The sequence below is a fragment of the Oryctolagus cuniculus genome, chromosome 9, assembly GCF_964237555.1.
Source record: "Oryctolagus cuniculus chromosome 9, mOryCun1.1, whole genome shotgun sequence".
NCBI classification, from domain to species: Eukaryota; Metazoa; Chordata; class Mammalia; order Lagomorpha; family Leporidae; genus Oryctolagus; species Oryctolagus cuniculus.
The window spans coordinates 84,598,339-84,604,864 of NC_091440.1; the positions used below are offsets into that span (position 1 = coordinate 84,598,339).

The window sequence follows — 6,526 nt, forward strand, 5'->3', positions numbered from 1 at the left end:
ATATGTAAATCCAAAGAGGAGGCCTGCTCTTTGTCTCTTGGGAATTCTTCAAGTCTTGCAGGCTTGTAACCTTTGCAAGGTTAGGGGGAAGAGAAACCCCAAAGCTTTTTTTTTTCCTTCTTTCCGGTAGTGAGTTTGCTGCACTTTCCGGCCCCCCTCTAGATTCTGACCCCCATTTCCCCACCAATGTCTCGGGTTATTGAGCTCACCTCCCCTTCCAGCGCTGATGTGTGGACTCGGAGCCCTGAGCGTCTCAAGTCTCCCCGCTGTTTTCTGTGTGGCGTGCACTCTCCTTGGAGCACTGTCGCGCAGACCCTGGGGCTTCTGCGGCTGGGTCCCGCGACTTTGCTTCCGTGCGGTGGGCGACCTTGTTCTCCCAGTAGGTCGTCCGATTCACGCCTGCTCCATTCAGAAGGGTTTCCCCTGCAATTTTTGTTTGGTTCTATTTTCTGCGGCTACCGTAACTCCCCTTTTATTAAACTAAATTTTCCCGGACTATCGGTGCGCGCCCTCACTATTCCGCCATCTTGGCTCCCTTGATTCACTTTTGAAAGCATCTTGGTGTGGTTCTTCCATTCTGTTAGGTTGTAGTGCAGATCTACAGATGTCCAAGCTCTTTAGCATGGGATTCAAGGAATTGAAATATTATGTTCACAATGTGAGGGTTCACCCCACAGAGCCTCAGGAAGCAAGGGTAAGAGGCCATGTTGGCTGAGAAATGCCACCTCCATTCTGCCTCCTGGAGCATCAAGTTGCTGAAGGTCTACCTTTCTGGAACTTTCTATACATCACGAATCTCAGAATGAGTCATCATTCCTTCCGAACCTTGGTGGGCGAAGTTTGGCTCCTGATCCTCTTCTTCCTCCAGAAGTGTCCCTGTGTGCATAGGACTTTCCCCATCTTGCTGCTTCTGCTTCTTTAGGGTCTCCCACCAGCTCCACTTCTGGTCCTCAGCTTTGCCTGGCCAGGTTGGAGACCCCCAGCCCTGCTCCACTCCCTGGGTCTTGCAAAGACCCAAAGAGCATGGAGCAGGCCAATTAAAAAGCTGAGCACACAAGGAAAGGCGAACATTGAAGGACAACTCCACTCTGCTTAAAGAGAGAGAGAGAGAGAGAGAGAGAGAGAGAGAGAAATAACAGTGTGCAAATGTTTCTTTCACACTCTTTCGTGCTGCTTAGGGAAGACGGACAGTTGTTTGGAAAGGGTTTAGCAACTGCTCATTTTGAGTGGCCTCTTGCGCAGGGAGCATCATGAAGGAGGAGGAATGCCTGGAAGAGAGCACTACTATCATCCAGGCGCTACCCCCAAGCCTCTGCTGTGCGCCCCGCAAGACACGCCAGGCACTCGAGGTGCACTTGCAGAATTTCTGCAGCCCTGCAGTACCATGGTCATTTCGGAAAACACGTGTGCCGGCTTGGCACCTTGCTCGAGGGAGCGGAATATAAACCAGGAGGGAGGGGGGAAGGACAATGGCCCCGCTTTTCCAGTTACATCCGTCCGTGTGCTTTCCTTCTCCCCCTCCCGCAGCACTGTTGGTGGGACAGATTTGGAAAGGTCCCCTTGGCTTCTGCCTGTACCCTGCCAGCACTCCCCTGGGGTTCCATGTTCTGGTGTTAGCCCATAGCAGGTGCTCTCCAGCTCGGTGGTGACGCGCTGGCCAAGCAGAGAGAGAGAGGTGCCATGGGAAGAGCAAGCAAGGTCTCTGTGCACAGCACCCGGCCTTGGCCTGGATTCCTCAGATTTCCTGGAGAAGGAGGAGGGAGCCAAATACAGAGTCTGCTCTGGGAGCACAAGTCAAGGTAGGGCTGGCAGAAAACTAGGAAGCCCAGGCACGTGTCCAGCAGGCAGCCTCATGGAAACATCTACTGCCAGGAAGATGGCAGAGGAGGAGCCTCAGCAGGTGCGCCAGGCTCCAGGCACCATCCTGGGGGCTTTCACAGACCTGGTCTCCTTTAATCCTGCCCCCAAATCCCAACAGGATCCTCTGATTTCCAGGGTCTCCAGAAAGCTGAGACTCAGTTTACCACCAAAACCGCAGTGTGGGAGCCCTGATGCAAACTTGGGGCGGGGGCGGGTAGGCAAACCTTCTCTGAGAAAATAACAAGCAGGAATCTCAGCTACTTGATTAATGAGTGCGCTGATACATTGTGAACATTCAATTGTTGGTGCTGTGCCTTTTTGCTGTATCATGACTTGGCCCTAAAAGGTATTTCATTAAAAAAAATTACAGTTGGCAGGGTCCTTCGTCTCTAAAATGAGACAGTCATTTGGGGGTGGGATGATTTGGGAGGAGGCGAAGGTGCTTTGGAGCCAGGGATCTGAGTGTAGATCTCAGTAAACTTGATCTTGAATGAGTGTCTTCTACTTTTTTGACACCTAACATGGAAACAACACACCAGCATTAAAGTCTACAAATATACGGCATTTACCAGCACATTCATTGTAGATGCTCAGGAGATTAATACATGAGTGATTAAATATTATTAAGCTTAAAAATGCACGCCTAATTTATCAAAAAAATCTAGTATTGATAAAGGAAAAATCCAGTGATTAAAGAAGTCATAAAGGGCAAGTATTTGGCACAAAGTTAAGACACTATTAGTATCAGTGGTCAGAGTGCCAGGCTCCAGTCCCAGCTCGGTTTCTGAGTCTAGCTTCCTGCTAATACACACTGCGGGAGGCAGTAAATGACAGCTCAAATATTTGGGTTCCTGCAGAGACCTGGATTGAATTCCTGGCTTATGACTTCCACCAGTTTCAGCTGTTGCAAGCAGCTAGAGAATGAACCAGTGGATAAGAAAATCAATCAATCTCTCTCTCCCTCTGTCTTTTAAATTTTTTTTTTTTTTTTTTTAAAGTCAAGTTCTCCAAGGACAGCATTTTCAGTGGGTCTTGGGCAGAGCGTGGTGTGGGCGTCGGGCTCTCACAACCTTATCCGCGTGGGTGAGCAGAGGTGGACATGACACAGGCGCTTGGAGCTGTGGCTATGCTGTTGGACTCTGGGCTGGAGAGCTGCGGCGGAAGTTCCCTCCTCACGCTTCAGGATTGAGGCTATGATTTGGCTAGTGGTTTTTAAAGTCTTCATCCTTGGTCTTTGCGGAGCACAAGGATGCCAGCGAGCTGCATGGGGTCGGGGCGGGGGAGACCTTGACTGAGGTGTGGACTCGGGCATGGGCATGGGAGAGGTAGGGAGACAGCCTGCCCAAGGGGACTGATACGCTCCTACAGGCATTGTGGTCCCTCCCCCCATGTGGGCATGGAATTCAGGAGAGGCAGAAAATCCTCTTCCCTTCTTGGTGAACTAAACTGCCTGTTTTTTAGTATTAGTTATCAATATACTCAGCTGTTGTCTTTATTGTCCCATAAAGTTAGCCTGACAGCCAAGGAGAGCAAAGGCAGCATGTAGCCTGAATTTATTAGCCAGACTCTGGTTCTCGAAATGACTGTGAAAGTTCTGGCTGGCACTCACGTAGGTTTTTGTTTTCCACACTTGCTCAGTCCTCCGAAGAAAAGACGAGCAGTATTGCAGAGGAGTAGCTCATACCAGGGGCATCTTCCTCGTCCATGAAATGTGGAGGAGGGGACTCTGAAACCTTCCTGTAAGATGGAATTAAGAGTTTAAATCCATGTGTACTAGGGATTTTCACAAAGTTCGTGGACATTATGAAATTTATGAACACCTTCATGGATTTCCATTAAGTTCAGCTTCCAATTAATTCCATTTTCCATGAACTTTTGGAAGTACCTTCCTATGTTGGAACAGCATAGCAGTGAGCAGATCAGCAGTTACTAAAATCCATTGGAACTTAAAGCAGTGATTTGCAATTCAGATCCCTGGTTCCCACCTACTGTGCTGGTTGAGAGGCTATTCCGGTGGAGCCCAGGAATCTGAATTTTTGAAAGTTCCCCTTTGTTATTCTGCTCATCCGAGATTTGACGATATTGATCCACCAGGCTACTTCTGTAGCAGTCCATATTCTAAAAATCCAGTTCCACTCTTAAACCACTGTAATCTGAAACCCACGTTTGTGTGAAGCTTAGAAATCACTTCCTACAACCTGAGGAAGGTGTCCAAAGAATGGTACCTTTTTGCTTTTCCATGCCTGTTTTCACCAGAGATAAAGACATCACCATTTCCTGGTCCCTACAGATCTCTTGGCATCAGAGAGCAGCAAGGACACCTTGGTGGCATGAGTCCAAGGCCTGGCCTGTGAACTGGCAGCATTGGGCTCACCAGAGAGCGCTGACAAAGGGCGACTCTACAAAGGGCGACTCTGGGGCCCCACCCTAGACCTCTGAATCAAAATCTCCACTCTCCAGAGTGGTGTTGTGGCACAGGGAGTTAAACTGCTGCCTGAGACACTGGTCTCCCTTTTAGGTGCTGGTTCGAGTCCCGGCTGCTCCACTTCTGATCCAGCTCCCTGCTAATGCACCTGGGAAAGCAGTGGAAGATGGCCTAAGTCCTTGGATACCAGTACCTATGTGTGGGACCTGGAAGAAACTCTTGACTTTGGCCTGGCCCAGCTCCAGCCTTTGCGGCCATTTGGATGGAGTGTACCAGCAGGTGGAAGATCTCTTTCTCTTTCCCTCTCTCCCTCTCTCTCTCTCTCTCTGCCTTTCAAATAAATAAGTGAATCTTTATAAACAAAAAAATACTGCTCTGCTTTCTCGGGATCCCAAGGTGACTCCTGTGCACATTCAGGTCTCAGCTAGCATTCACATAGATTGCTGGTTCTCAGCTCGACTGCACTTTGCAATCATCTGGAGATTTTTTTTTTTTTTTTTGACAGGCAGAGTTAGACAGTGAGAGAGAGACAGAGAGAAAAGGTCTTCCTTCTGTTGGTTCACCCCACAAATGGCCGCCATGGCCGGCGCACTGCGCTGATCCAAAGCCAGGAGCCAGGTATTTCTCCTGGTCTCCCATGCGGGTGCAGGGCCCAAGCACTTGGGCCATCCTCCACTGCCTTCCCGGGCCACAGCAGAGACTGGACTGGAAGAGGAGCAACCGGGACAGAATCCGGCGCCCCAACTGGGACTAGAACCCGTTGTGCCAGTGCCACAGGCGGAGGATTAGCATAGTGAGCTGCAGCGCCAGCCATCATCTGAAGATTTTTAAAAACCATCTGTGTGTGAGTCCTATTGCCCAGGGCTTGGCAAGTATTTTTAACCCCCTAGGTGATTCTAATGAGCAGAAAAGCAACAACTGGATAAACAGTTTACAATGAGAAGACAAAGAAGCTTTGAGGAGGAATGGGGGAGGTTGGAGCAAGGGGCTCTATGCTCATGTTGACCGAGTTTGGTCTTTTTCCATAACTGAACTGAAGAAGTCATGAAACAGAAAGAACTAGACATCTTCCATAGATAGTGAGGGCCCTGAAACTGGCCCAGGAAACAGGAGGAAGGGGGAGGGGCAGAGGATGCTGAGACACCTGGGTCACAACACAACAAGGGCTTTCAGGTTTCTTTCTTTTTTTTAAGATTTTTATTTATTTATTTGACAGGTAAAGTTACAGAGAAAGAGAGAGAGAGAGAGAGAAAGGCTTTCCTTCCATTGGTTCACCTCCCAAATGGCTGCTACGGTGCTGCGGTGATCTGAGGCCAGGAGCCAGGTGCTTCCTCCTCATCTCCCACGTGGGTGCAGGGCCCAAGCACTTGGCCATCCTCCACTGCCCTCCCGGGCCACAGCAGAGAGCTGGACTGGAAGAGGGGCAGCCAGGACTAGAACCAGCGCCCATATGGGATGCTGGCACCACAGGAGGAGGATTATCCAAGTTAGCCATGGCACTGGCCCTGGTCTCTTATGTTCTTATGCGTATTTAAACATGGTCTCTTTCAGCCCAAAGCTGGGTATGCATAGTGTGTCCATTGGAAATGATGCCCATCCATTCTGGAAAATAACAAAAGGTTCTAGGGAACACTTCAATTTTGGGAATTTCTACTCCGTTTGGGTCCTAGTGCATCATAATTCTCACAAAGGGTGATGTAACTTAGCAATGTAAAATAACCATTATGAAAGCTGTATGGAAGTCCCTCAGAATCCTAGAAATGCCATATGATTCTGCAATTCTACTTCTAGGTATATATCCAAGGGAAATGAACTCAATCCCACTTCTGGGTATGTATCCAAAGGCATGCAGAAGAAGCATCTACACTCCCACAACACAATCCACAATAGCCAGGACATGGAACGACCTAGATTCCCATTAACAAATGACGAGGTAAAGAAAATGTGGCACCCATACACAGTGGAATACTATTCAGCCACAAAAAAGGACGAAGTCCTGACATTTGTAGCAACATGGGTGGAACTGGGACATCAAGTTAAGTGCAGTCAGCACAGAAAGACAAGCACCATGTGTTCTCACCCCATATGCAGAGGCTTAAAATGTTGATTTTATAGAACAGAGGCGGGGGTAGGGAGAGGAACATGGGGAGGTTGCATAACAGGTACCCAAACTCAGCTCCATGGGAGGAAGAAGCTATAGTGCTCTGTAGCACAGAAACGTGACTAAAATTCACAGCAGTT

The 6,526-nt window shown here is 48.9% G+C and overlaps 1 long non-coding RNA gene across 1 annotated transcript; it reads right to left on the minus strand.

Annotated features, from left to right (window-relative positions):
- Positions 1-540: 540 nt before the first annotated feature.
- LOC127487183 (uncharacterized) lies at positions 541-4,206 on the minus strand. Its single transcript, XR_007913725.2, has 3 exons — positions 4,086-4,206; positions 3,470-3,597; positions 541-3,120 (listed from the first exon to the last, which is right to left on the minus strand). It is a non-coding gene; the product is annotated as an uncharacterized lncRNA (long non-coding RNA).
- Between the last annotated feature and the right edge of the window lie 2,320 nt (positions 4,207-6,526).